Here is a 14,565-nt window from a genome sequence, read left to right on the forward strand (position 1 = left end):
TGTTTTCTAGGTTTATCTACATTGTAGCCTGAACAGTACTTCATTCTTTTTGATGGCTGAATAATATTCCATTGAATAGCTATACCCCATTTTGTTAATCCATTTATCAGTTGATGGATATTTGAAGTTGAATTAAAATCCCAGTCTAAAGCCAAATTAAGGACCATAATTAAGAAATGACAGTCAGCCGGGCACGGTGGCTCAAGCCTGTAATCCCAGCACTTTGGGAGGCTGAGACGGGCGGATCACAAGGTCAGGAGATCAAGACCATCCTGGCTAACACGGTGAAACCCCGTCTCTACTAAAAAATACAAAAAACTAGCTGGGCGAGGTGGCGGGCGCCTGTGGTCCCAGCTACTCCGGAGGCTGAGGCAGGAGAATGGCGTAAACCCGGGAGGCGGAGCTTGCAGTGAGCTGAGATCCGGCCACTGCACTCCAGCCTGGGCGACAGATCCAGACTCAGTCTCAAAAAAAAAAAAAAAAAAAAAAGAAATGACAGTCTTCAGAGAAATAGGCAAAAATGTGCTACAGAATCCAGATTTTTAAAAGATGAGTATTGTTCTAAACTATAGACCTGTACTAACTAAATCAATTAATTGTAAGAGCTACCAAAGAGAAAAATATCTAAAAGCAGCGAATCATGAAGGAGATTTAAATAATGCAACTGTAAAATGCTTTAAATATAAAAATATACACTAAATAAAGCAGTTATAGTAGCCTTTAAGGATATAATAGACAAAAATTAAAGATTATAAATTAGATAAAAATAAAAAATAAACTTTGGGAAACTTTCAGTATTCTGAGTCAGATCTAGTATCTGAAGTAAAAGAGGCCTTACCTTCTCTTTTTGTAAATGGGCTTAAACCTAATTTAGGGGATTTAATTTTTTTAATGAATTAAAAAAAATATCAAATATATGGTCAACATTTTCAGACATCTTTAAATAAAAACAAACTGGAAATCAATACTTCTTATGGTGCAGTGGATTAAATAACCCACAGTGTCTCTGTTATTTGAGATGTTGAAGCCTGTAGATAAGGACTTTTGTAAATATAGTGAGCAGAAGGGCCATTAAAGAAACTAATATGGCCGGGCATGGTGGTGCACACCTGTAATCCCAGCACTTTGGGAGGCCGAGGTGGGCAAATCATGAGGTCAGGAGCTCGAGACCAGCCTGACCTATGTGGCAAAACCCCATCTCTACTAAAAATACAAAAGAAAAATTAGCTGGGCATGGTGGTGTGCACCTGTCATCCCAGTTACTCAGGAGACTGAGGCAGGAGAATCACTTGAACCCGGGAGGTGGAGGTTGTGGTGAGCTGAGATCACGCCCCTGTACTCCCAGCCTGGCGACAGAGCAAGACTCTGTCTCAAAAAGAAACAAAAAACAAAAAACAATATATCACACTGGGTAGCTAAAAAACAGGACGATTATCCAAAAATCCATGCAGTCATGTGACTCCAAGGTAGACATGAGCACCCAACAATTCCCAGTCCTTTTTCTAATTCCCAAGAGAAATAAAACAACTTTTCTGCTAAAAAAAAAAAATTTTTTTTCCCCTCTGAGACAGAGTCTTGCTCTGTTGCCCAGGCTTGAATGCAGTGGCCCATCTCAGTTCACTGCAACCTCCACCTCTCGGGTTCAAGCAATTCTCCTGCTTCTGCCTCCCAAGTAACTGGGATTACAAGCATGTGCCACCACGCTCAGCTAATTTTTGTATCTTTAGTAGAGACAGGGTTTTGCCATGTTGACCAGGCTGCTCAGGAACTCCTGACCTCAGGTGACCCGCCCCCCTCGGCCTCCCAAAGTGGCGGGAATTATAGCTGTGAATCACTGCTCCCAGCCAGAAAAAGAAAATTTCTATTAAAAATGGACAGTGCCAGATTGCTTTACAAAAAAAAAAAAAAAAAAAATAAGACAGATTTGAACATACATAGTAAATTGTGAAAGACTTAAGGGAAAATAAACATTATTTACCTTGGTTTAATAGAACCACCCAAGTAGTAAAAATCTAACAATTTAATGTCTCAACTGTAACTGATATTTTGAGATCATTAACAGAAGACTATTCTTTATTCTCTGTGATAGAAATTGTGCAGAAAACAACATAGGACCCCCAAACTGCTATCCTTGGAATAGCCCAGTTACAAGATTGGCCCTTAGCTGGCATTTAGGAACTTAGGTCTGGGGAGGGTTTTCAACATTTAAATGATAAGAGTGGCTCATTATACCTAAAACTGTACAAACAATGTGTTTTTTTCTGACTACTTGCTTTTCTTTCTGAGAGTTTGGAATTTGTGTACATGCCAGGCAGGGGATGCCTACATGCTTACCCCCCAGTAGAAACTTTGGGCACAGTGTCTCTAGTTAGCTGTCCTGGTTGGCAACATTTCACATGTATTGACACAACTCATTGCTGCGGAGATTAAGCAAGTCCTATGTGAATCCACTGAGAGAAGCACCTTGGAAGTTTGTGCCTGGTTTCCCCTAGACTGTGCCCAGGTGCCTTTTCCCTTTCCTGATTATGCAATAGATCAGTAAAGACATATATAGATATCATCTATATGTATAGATGATATCATCTATATGTATAGATGATATCATCTATATGCCTTAGCCATGAGTATAACTATATGCTGAGTCCTGTGAATCCTCCTGGTGAATCATCATACATGGGGGTGGTTTTGAGGACCTCTAACCCAAACATCTGGCCAGGTGTGGTGGTTCACGCCTGTAATCCCAGCACTTTGAGAGGCTGAGGCAGGAGGACCACCTGAAGTCAGGAATTAGAGACCAACCTGACCAACATGGTGAAATCCCATCTCTACTGAAAAATATAAACATTGAAAAAAAATACAACTTCAATCACTTTTACCTTCTACCTTGCCTTTCTGGTTTTGTAAGAAACATCTCATATACTAGAGCAGTTTTTCCCCCTTCTGCCTACAATATGTGAATGAGCTGTTGATATGTAAATGAGCTGCTGATTTGACATAATTATCAAGTATAGTAGTCCCTCCCTTTCTCTGAGGGGGTATGTTTTAAGACCTCCAGTGGATGCCTGAAACTGCAGTTGGTACAGAGTTCTATATATACTATGTTTTTGTCCTATACATACATACCTATGATAAAATTTATATTTAGGCACAGTGAGAGATTGATAGCAATAACTAATAATGTAATAGACCAATATACCCTAATAAAAGTTATGTAAATGTGGTCTATCTCTCTCTGTGTCTCTCTCTTTTTCGCTCTCAAAATATTGTATTGTCCTATGGGCAGCAGAAATCATGGAAGGACTACTGTATTTCAATATATTAGTGATGTGGAAAGAGCTGCTTTCAAATGCAACTGGCCTCCTAGACCCAGCCTTCTGAGGTTTGCCAATAACTGCTGCCTGTGTACCTTGCCAATATCTGATTCTCTGTAACATTTAAAAGGACTATGCTGTCTTATGTTTTCCAATTGCCTTTGGGGTAGGTGCTGTCTTCTACATCTTGAATAAACCCGTACAAAGGGGAAGCTTTGTGGGATTCTATTGGGAAATGTTTTGAGACATTGATTGGAGCCCTTGAGAGAGAATATTTAGCAGCCTTGTCCAAGAACATTGTGGTCATTTTGGATTAAAAAGAAACATACCAAACAAAATTTAAGTTAGGAGAAAAGGCAATTTTCTAACAGACAATGTTTTCTTAGAACTGATAGACCTTAGGCTTCTGTTCAAAGTGTACCATTTAATATTTTAAGCAAATCTGTATTACTCTAATTCAAATATGGATAATTTCCTCCATAGATTAGTGCATAAGACATATTTGTAATTGCTGCAGTTAACATTAAATGCTTCTAGCCTTAAATAGCTTCCCTTTGATCAATTGTTTCCTTATATTCTTGAATTTACCATTCTCAAACAGTTCATTATTAATATAGCTACCACTTATAACAAATTTGTCCAGTAGATTCTGGCAACAGACGGCATTTTCATTTTAGGAAGTCCAAATACTCTGCATTATTTCAGATGGCACATTTGTAGAATAAAGTATTGAAATATGCCATATAGTCCTCTAAGAATAGGATAGGAAACAAATTTTTCCAAATATTCAATGATATGTAACATAGTACAGTATTTACTATGATAATTTTTGGACATAGATATTATGCCTGTATGTATTCTGTTTCATGCCTCTCCACTTCAAATCCTCCCTTCATTGCCTGCCCTATGAAAATGGAGGTGGGCCCTTTAAAATGTACTCTTTACCAGCTTGCACACTCTGTTAAGCTTTGTCAATAGCGGGTGCTGGCTGGGGATGCGGTGGTTCACGCCTGTAATTCCAACCCTTTGGGAGACCAAGGCAGGTGGATCACTTGAGGTCAGGAGTTCAAGACCAGCCTGGCCAACATGGTGAAACCCTGCCTCTACTAAAAATACAAAAATTAGGTGCCAAATGCTTGTAGTCCCAGCTACTCAGGTGGCTGAGGCAGGAGAAATGCTTGAACCTGGGAGGTGGAGGTTGTAGTAAGCCAAGATTGCACCACTGCACTCCAGCCTGGGTGACAGAGTGAGACTCTGTCTCAAAAAAAAAAAAAAAAAAAAAAAAAAAAAGAGGCTGCTGGAGAGATGGGGAAGGGACTTTCCTTCCTAGTTTCAGGGTTCCTGCTTAGCAAGTTCCTGCAGTGTATGTGGCTCCTGCAGTGCCACAGGGTCAGCAGCACCCAGCAGCCAGCAGCTTCCCCTGGCACCTGCCTCAGATACTTTTGTAATGGAGGGTCTTCTATAAGACACCTCTCTCTGAACAGCATTCCCCAGAAGTGTGCTTTCCAGCAAGTTCCACCACAGCAACTTCTCTCCATCCAGTGAGCTACAGTCACCCTCTCCAGCAAGGTCTGGATCTCAGTCTGAGGGGCTGGAGGCTCCTCCTTGAGTGCTCTTTCTCATAGCTGCTCTGTATATCTGCTTATATCTCCTTATATGTTTATTTTTCACTAGCCAATCCCTCATTACTCCTTTCCTCTGTAACAGTACTAGTATAATAATTCTTTTTCTAAAAAATAATTCTCTTTTTTTTTTTTTTGAGGTGGAGTCTCGCTTTGTCGCCTAGGCTGGAGTGCAGTGGCATGATCTCGGCTCACTACAACGTCTGCCTCCTGGGGTCAAGCAATTCATCTGCCACAGCCTCCTGAGTAGCTGGGACTACAGGCATGCACCACCATTCCCGGCTAATTTTTTTTTGTATTTTTAGTAGAGATGGAGTTTCACCATATTGGCCTGGCTGGTCTCGAACTCCTGACCTTGTGATCTGCCCGCTTCAGCCTCCCAAAGTGGTGGGATTATAGGCTTGAGCCACCATGCCCAGCCAAAAATGATTCTTTATATTAAATGTTTCCCTGTTCAAATTTCCATGTGGATTCTGTCTCCTGATTGGACCATACTGATACAGATATGAAACATATATACTCTATCACTTAACTCTTGGCAGATAGTAAGAATGTTTATCATGAACCAGACAAGGTGGGAAGGTGGCACCACCTATAGTCCTAGCTACTTAGGAGGCTCAGGCAGGGGGATCCCTTCAACCCAGGAGTTTGAGGCCAACCTATGCAACATAGTGAGACCCTATCTCTTAAAAAAAAATTAAAAATTAAAAGAAGAGGCCGGAGGCGGTGGCTCATGCCTGTAATCCCAGCACTTTGGGAGGCTGAGGCAGATGGATCATCTGAGGTTAGGAGTTCAAGACTGGCCTGGCCAATGTGGTGAAACCCTGTCCTAACTAAAAATACAAAAAATTAGCCAGACGTGGTGGCAGGTGCCTGTATTCCCAGCTACTCGGGAGGCTGAGGCCAGAAAATTGCTTGAACTTGGGAGTTAGAGGTTGCAGTGAGCTGAGATCGTGCCACTACACTCCAGTCTGGGGAAAAAACAAAAAACAACAACAACAAAAACAAAAAAACCCTGTCTCCATAAATAAATAAATAAATAAATAAAATACGTAGTATGCTAAGTAGTTGATCAGTTCTAGGGATTTTTTTAAAAAGTAGGAAAGAAGATATAAAATTTTAGGGAAACGGTGGTTGAAATAAAGGGCCAGGAAGACTTTACTAAGGATATGGCTTTTGAGTAAAGAGCTGAATGCAACAAGGGAGTGAGTCATGTGGCTATCTGGGGAAGAATATTCCAGTCAGAGGGAACAGCAAGGATCAAGGCCCAGAGTTGAGAGTGTGCTAATACGGCACAGTACAAACACCAGTGTGTCTGAGGTGGAGATAATGGTGGGAGGTGGGGCGAGGGGTAATGGGAGATGAGATGACAGAGGTAAGAGGGGGCCAGATCATGATGGGCCTTGTAGGTTACAGGATGGGCCTCCTAGGTCACCCTGGCTTTCTTCTGAGTGAGACGAGAGGCTGTCACCATTACAGCGAAATAATACACTGTTATTATAAATGCTCTTGTTTGTCCTTGAAAAGTACTGATTACTAAAATACTTGGTATTTTAGAAGGGAAAAATAAAAATAATTCTATTAAGATTATTTTGTAAGTGATCCCTCTTCACTTTCGCAGGGATAGAATTTCAGAAGGCAATGTGAAAATGAGCTGTGTACTGTACTACACACGTACGTTTATTTTAAATGAACATATTGACTCAATTAAAGCTAATACCATGAAACTTTGCCTTTGGCATCATGAGACTCACTGTGAGGTTATTAAAACTTAGACAAAACTTAAAAAATAAAAATGAAAAACTTAGGTACGTAGTGATCTTATTTATAATTGACCATAAAGTAAATGCTCAAAAATGATGATTTGTATTTTATAAACACTGTTAAAGATTTGGCTCTTCCAGTGGAATCCCAAGAGTCTGTGTCTTTAGGGAGTTTACTTTTCTACACTCAAGCTTTGTGGGATCTGATTTCTACTAGTGGTTTTCTTTGTTGGGCATTTGTTTAGAAGGAAACAAAATAGCTGTGAATATATGCTTTAGAAATCTAAAAAGCAACACGAGACATGAAAACAACTTGCTTTCACAATAACAGAGCAAGAAAAAAGTTTTCTTGAGGAGGAAGAGTTGAAAAACATATTCCTAAAAAACTTCTTTTTCAAAAATATTCAGTCCAAAAACCTGAACTCAAATGTTATATTAAGCAAAATACTGAATATATACATATATCAACATCAGTACATTTGCTTTATTTTCAGAGAATGATTTTAATGTAAAGAACATATTAAATTAAAAGTAAGCATTACTTAAATTAGCCAGGCATGGTGGTGGGTGCCTGTAATCTCAGCTACTCAGGAGGCTTAGGCAGGAGAATCACTTGAACCCCAGAGGCAGAGGCTGTAGTGAGCCAAGATCGCACCACTGCACTCCAAACGGGGCAACAGAGTGGGACTCTGTCTCAAAAAAAAAAAAAAAAATTTGAAGGTAAGAGCAATTTACTGAAAGAATCATCTACATATATTATAAGGTTTTCTTTAAATCGGTTGTATAACCTATTTTTATAGGTCTTAGGATATATAATTATAATGTATTTTAAATCTTGCTAGTAAGGTTTATAAGTGATTCAGTCAAATCTGTAGAAGTCATTGTAACCTATCTCTAACCCTACTCCTACTACACTATTGAGATATAGGGGAACCTAGGTCAGCAGTAATAGATGGTATTTAATATCATTTAAAATATTTCCACACATTTGAATATTATTCTCAGGAAACCCGAAAGGACTTACATTTATCATCCATATCAGTAATAAGAGTGACTGGGTGTGGTGACAGAGCGAGACTCCATCTCAAAAAAATAATGATAATAAGAGTGCATTGTACTTTTTAAATTTGCACACATTCTTCAATTTCCTGTAAATATTACTCCCAAAGAGAACCAAAAAAATGATAATTCTGATAAAGAACAAAAAACCTGTGGAGGTGAGGAAAACAGAGTAAAAAAAAAAAATTCCATAATCAAGAAAGTGAAAAAGTATTAAATATAGTAAGAAAACATATAAACAGAGAAATGTTATACAGGCCTTATTTAATATTCACCTTTAATATTAAGTTAATTTCTCTGTTAATTAGAAAAATAACTGTCTTCTGTTCATGGCTTCTTGTTTATGCTTTGTTATCTAGAATTATACTTTACTTCCTCAAAGTTTAAGTCTGCATGAAACTGATTAAGAGATGCATTACCTTTCTATCACTGCTGTAAAACATTACAACACACTTAGCGGCTTAAAACAACGTTTATTTATTTATTTATTTTTGAGATGGTGTCTTGCTGTATCGCCCAGACTGGAGTGCAGTGGCACGATCTCAGCTCACTGCATCCTCTGCCTCCTGGGTTCAAATGATTCTCCTGCCTCAACCTCCCGAGTAGCTGGGATTACAGGCATGTGCCACCATGCCCAGCTAATTTTTGTATTTTTAGTAGCGACAGGTTTTCACCATGTTGGCCAGACTGGTCTTGAACTCCTGAACTCAAGTGATCTGCCCACCTCTGCCTCCCAAATTGCTGGGATTACAGGCATGAGCCACCACGCCCACCCACGTTTATTATCTTACAGTTCTGTAGCTCAGAAGTCCAATGCGGGGCTCACTGGTCTAAAACCAAGGTGTTGGCTGGGCTGTGTTGCTTTCTGGAGGCTCGGGAGAATCTGTTCCTATACCTTTTCTAGTTCCCAGCTGTGACCCACATTCTTTGGTTCATGGCTTCCTTCCTCCATATTCAAAGCTAGCAACATAGCATCTCTCTGACCCTGCTTTGTTGTCACCTCTTTTTCTCTCTCTTTTTATGCTTCCTTCATCCACTTTTAAGGACCCTTGCAATTACATTGGACCTACCTGTATAATCCAGGATAAGCTCCCTATTTTAAGGCACTTAATTACATCTGCAAAATTGCTTTTGCCATGTAAGATAATATAGTCACAAGTTCCAAGGATTAGGACTTATACATTTTAGAAGGATGGAGGATTTCTGCCTACCACAAAAGGTATGTTTAAAATCCCACTGTCTGACAACTACCTACTATCTTGCCATTCATTCTGTCTTATACTCTGATTCCACAATCCTTTGAGCCTTTGTGGTAGCTTCACTTCATCAAGTCTACCACTTTTTCAGTGTCCCTTGTTTCCTGATGTCCTCTCTTCCCTTCTAATTAAACTACATTCTGGCCAGGCATGATGGCCCATGCCTGAAATCCCACCACTTTGGGAGTCCAAGGCAGGCGGATCATTTGAGATCAGGAGATTGAGACCAGCCTGGCCAACATGGTGAAAACCTGTCTCTACTAAAAATACAAAAAATTAGCTGGGCGTGTGTAATTCCAGCTACTCAAGAGGCTGAGGCAGGAGAATCACTTGAACCTGGGGAGCAGAGATTCAGTTAGTCAAGACTGAGCCACTACATTCCAGTCTGGGTGATGGAGTGAGACTCTGTCTCAAAAATAAATAAGTAAATACATACATACATACATACATACATACATAAAACAAGAAATAAAAATTTAAAAAATCTACATTCCATGGATTATCTTTACAATCCCTCCTTTAGGCATGCACACTTTCTCCTCCCTTGCCCCTTTCTTGTTATACTTACATGACAAAAACCCGGCAGTGGTTAACCCAATTCTCCCTCTAGCCGCTCTTTTTCTTGTGAAGCTGAACATGACTAGAAGAAAACAGCCTTGCTGACCAGTTTCCCATTAAAGTCCAAGACCATGAACTTCAGATGGGTCCTTTGTGCTGCCTGGCAATCACATGCTATTTCCTAGTTCATTCACTTTCCCCCTTTCCTAGAAGACTCTTTCATGCCTTCTCTCTTCTCAACCTCTCACATCTGCCTTTCCATCCTCACTGTTGGCTCATGACTTGACTCTTTCACTGAGAAATGCAAAGCAAGAAGAAGTTCCTGCAGATTTCCACCACCTATCTTCTCCACCTGTCGACTTCTATGTCCTCACACTCTGCCTTCCTTCTAATGGGTCTGGGGGCAGAATCCACAGGGTCGTGATCTTGCATGTGGGAATGAAAGTTTATTTCCAAGACTTTTATCTGAAATCTAGCATGTCCTTCAAGTATGAATGTAGTTAATAAATGTAGCATTAGCAGTACCTGTGCTTTTAGCCCCAAAAGGCACCACAGATATATGAAACAGTTTTAGTAGAACTCAGAAAATACTGTATACGTGTGTCACCACTTTGAAATTATTATTATTGAGACAGGGTCTCACTCTGTTACTCAGGCTAGAGTACAGTGGCACTATCACAGCTCACTGAAGCCTTGACCTCCCAGGCTCAAATGATCCTCCCACCTCAGCCTCCCAAGCAGCTGGGACAATGGGCACATGCCACCATACCCAGCTAATTTTTTTAGAGACAGGGTTTCTCCATGTTGCCCAGGCTAGTCTCAAACTCCTGGGCTCAAGCCGTCTTCCTACTTCGGCCTCCCAAAGTTATGAGATTACAGGCATGAGCCACTACACTCAGTCTACTTTGAAATTATGGTAATTACTAGACCCACTGCTAGATCTTATATACAGTATTAATAAATAAACACATGCTTTAATGTATCACAGTTTTTGTTTGTTTGTTTGTTTTTAGAGATGGGGTCTCACTATATTGCTTAGGCTGGAGTGCAGCAGGGCTATTCATAGGCATGATAGCTCACCGCAACCTCAAACTCTTGGGCTCAAGCCAACCTCCTGCCCCAGCCTCCTGAGTAGCTGGGACTATAGGCATATGCCACCACACCTGGCTTTGATTTTTTTTCCCAATGATTTGATAACTGTTTTAATATAATTAGTTTTTTTTGTATTCCTTTATATTTTATGCATTTGAAAACATTATTCTGAGAAGCATCCAGAAATTTCATCCATCAAAGAATTTATGGTATATATAAAGGTTAAGAGTCCCTCCTGCGGGTGAATTATCCATGTCCCTGTCTAAATCCAGTCCCTTTATTTGTGCACTAGATACTGTCTCCTCTCACCCACTGTGCTAAGTGTCCTCCTTTTGTCCTTCCAGATCTGTTCTCTACCTTCTCCTTGCTCTGGGCCCTGGAGCTGATCTCTGTGCAGCATCAACCAGATCTCGTTGCATTCTGACTTCCACTGGGATGAGACAATGGGAGGTACAAGTAGGACAGAGAAGGGTGGAGGAGGGAGACTTTGGGGTATTTATCCTCCCTCTCTCCCCACAGCCTTGGGTTAGCAGAAGCTCTTTTCCAGCTTTGGTTGGGCAACCCTTTCCTGTGGCTAAAGCTCCCTGTCTTGATTTCATATAACTGCCCCTGATTTTGCTTCTTCATGGCCCTCCTGCTTGGTGAGCACCCTGTGATTCACCATTCCTTGAGTGCTTCTCTTAAGTCAGCCCATTCCTCTATTATAATCTCTCCAGGCTCCCTCTTTGGAGAGTGTCATATACTTTTTTGCCAGGGGCCGCACAACTACATGGACTCAAAGAAATGGCCCCAGCAGCTCTCCCAGCTGAGTTCATTCATTCTCATCAAGAAAGGCTCCTTTCAGCCCACTTGTCCTTACAGCTACCACTTCCTTGTTAGCCAGACCCACTGTCTCCAATACCTCTCCTTTCTCCTCTAGTTCACTCTTCACACACTTCAGCTGGGCCTTTGACTCCTCCCCACTGAAACTGCCCATCCAGGTCACTGATGATCTCACAGGGTCAGTAGTTTATAATGCAGCACTCTAACCTACATTTAATATGTAGTTTATTTATTATGTATATTAATTATTATCTCTCTCCCTCCATCAGAACATAAGCTCCTCAAACCTAGGGATTTTTGTTCCTTTGGTTCTCTGGTGTTCCCTAAGTGCCTAGAACAGGGCTTGGCACATACATTTTTTTGTTTGTTTGTTTCTTTTTGTTTTTGTTTTTTTTTTTGAGAGAAGTATTGCTCTTATCCCCCAGGTTTGAGTGCAAGGGCTCGATCTCAGCTGACTGCAACCTCCGCCTCCTGGGTTCAAATGATTCTCCTGCCTCTGCCTCCCAAGTAGCTGGGATTAAGTCGCCTGCCACCACACCCGGCTAATTTTTGTATATTTTAGTAGAGACAGGGTTTCACCACTTTGGCCAGGCTGGTCTTGAACTCCTGACCTCAGGTGATTCACCCACTTCGGCCTCCCAAAGTGCTGGGATTATAGGCGTGAGCCACTGAGCCCGGCAGGCACATGCATTTTTGTTTAATTTAATTAAATGGTAATCATTGCCTGTTTAGGGATGGAAAGGTGTGATACCTTTCCTTACCATCATAAGGCCAACACTCCTATAACAAAGGCAGGCTAATAGAAGAAAAGCATTACAAATTTATTTAATCAAAATTTTATGTGACATGGGAGCCTTCAGAAATGAAGACCCAAAGACCCAAGTAAAATTGTATTTTTATATTTAGGTTTCATGAAGAATAGACAGCCATGTAGAAATGTGATTGGACAAATCGTGTGATCTGATGGCGTTAGACCAAGTTGAGAGGCCCAGCAAGGCCTGTCTGTCTAGATTCTTCTTGGCCTCTCTGTGTAGCACTCTTTCCTTCTGGGTGTAGGGCAGGACTCTTCTGGAATGAAGGTATTCCAGGGAGAAGGAGAACAGAGTGACCTTTCTAGGTTTTATGGCATGCTTTTTTGTAGAGGAGTCTGTAACTAGACTTGAGGAAGAGGAATTCTGGTTCTGGTTGCTTTTTTTTTTTTTTTTAAAGACAGGATCTCTGTCTCCCAGACTGGAGTGCAGTGATACAATCATAGCTCCACTGCAGCCTCAAACTCCTGAGCTCAAGTGATCCTCCCGCCTCTGCTTCCCAAGTAGCTGGGACTACAGGCATGTGGCACTATGCCCAGATAATTTTTAAATTTTTTTCATAGAGATGAGGTCTTCCTATGTTGCCCAGGCTGGTTTTGAACTCCTGAGCTCAAGAGATCCTCTGCCTTGGCCTCCCAAAGTGATGGGATTACAGGAGTGAGCCACTGCGCCCAGTTAATTCTGGTTTCTATGACTTGCTTTGGAAGAGGAAGAGGGGCAAGAGGGAACAGGGAAGGAGGTCACAGAGATCTTGCTTCTGAGGCCTTCCAATCTCCTTTAGTTCAAAGTGAGAGGTGACAATGTGCTAGCAGCCCTCGCTCTCCTAGCCTCCTCGGCCTTGGGTCCACTCTGCTGGCACTTGAGGAGCCCTTCAGCCTGCCACTACACTGTGGGAGCCCCTCTCTGGGCTGGCCGAGGCGGGAGCTGGCTCCCTCTGCTTGTGGGGAGGTGTGGAGGGAGAAGCGCGGGCGGGATCCGGGTCTGCAGGCTGTGCTAGTGGACCAGAGGGAGTTCCAGGTGGGTGTGGGTTCAGCAGGCCGCCAACTGGAGCAGCCTGCCAGCGATGCCGTCCCGGGAAGTGAGAGGCTTAGCCCCTGGGCCAGCAGCTGCCAAGGGTGTGCTGGGTCCCCCAGCAGTGCCAGCCCACCGGCATGGCGCTCGAATTCTCCGTGGACCTCAGCTGCCTCCCAGCCGGGCAGGGCTCGGGACCCGCAGTCAGCCATGCCCAAGCCTCCCCCACGCCGTGGGCTCCTGGGCAGCCCGAGCCTCCCCGACTAGCAATGAGCACCGCTCGCTGCCACTGCCCAAGAGCTGAGGAGTGTGGGTGCACAGCTCAGGACTGGCGGGCAGCTCCACCTGCAGCCCAGGTGTGGGATCCACTGGGTGAAGCCAGCTGGGCTCCTGGGTCTAGTGGGGACTTTGAGAACATTTAAGTCTAGCTGAGGGATTGTAGACGCACCAATCAGCACTCTGTGTCTAGCTCAGGGTTTGTAAATACACAAATCAGTACTCTGTATCTAGCTCAAGGTTTGTAAAGGCATGCACCAGTCAGTGCTCTGTGTCTAGCTAATCTAGTGGAGACTTGGAGAACTTTTTTGTCTAGCTAAAGGATTGTAAATGCACCAATCAGCACTCTGTGTCTAGCTCAGGGATTGTAAATGCACCAATCAGTGCTCGGACCAATCAGCTCTCTGTAAAATAGACCAAACAGCTCTCTGTAAAATGGACCAATCAGCAGGATGTGGGTGGGGTCAGATAAGGGAGTAAAAGCAGGCTGCCTGGGCCAGCCAGTGACAACCTGCTTGGGTCCCTTATCCTTGTGTGGAAGCTTTGTTCTTTCGTTCTTTGCAATAAATTTTTCTGCTGCTCACTCTTTGGGTCCATGCCACCTTTATGAGCTGTGACAGTCACTACGAAGGTTTGCAGCTTCACTCCTGAAGCCAGCGAGACCACGAACCCACTGGAAGGAAGGGACAACTCCAGATGTGCCGCCTTTAAGAGCTGTAACACTCACTGCAAAGGTCTGCAGCTTCACTCGTGAAGTCAGCAAGCCCAGGAACCCACCAGAAGGAAGAAACTGCAGACACATCTGAACATCTGAAGGAACAGACTGTGGACACACCATCTTTAAGAACTTTCACACTCACCGCGAGCATCCGCGGCTTCGTTTTTGAAGTCTGCGAGACCAAGAACCCATGAATTCCGGACACAAAAGTACTCAGCATTCCAAAGTGTCATAGTTTGGTATATCATCTGAGCCCCACCACCCCTCA

At 42.5% G+C, this 14,565-nt stretch overlaps 1 protein-coding gene across 1 annotated transcript in view; it reads left to right on the plus strand.

The window, feature by feature from the left end:
* The window catches only part of RND3 (Rho family GTPase 3), a 1,016,315-nt gene that overhangs the window by 90,853 nt on the left and 910,897 nt on the right, over positions 1–14,565 (plus strand). The gene's annotated exons all lie outside the window — the stretch shown is intronic.

This window comes from Macaca thibetana, chromosome 12, assembly GCF_024542745.1.
Source record: "Macaca thibetana thibetana isolate TM-01 chromosome 12, ASM2454274v1, whole genome shotgun sequence".
Classification (NCBI taxonomy): Eukaryota; Metazoa; Chordata; class Mammalia; order Primates; family Cercopithecidae; genus Macaca; species Macaca thibetana.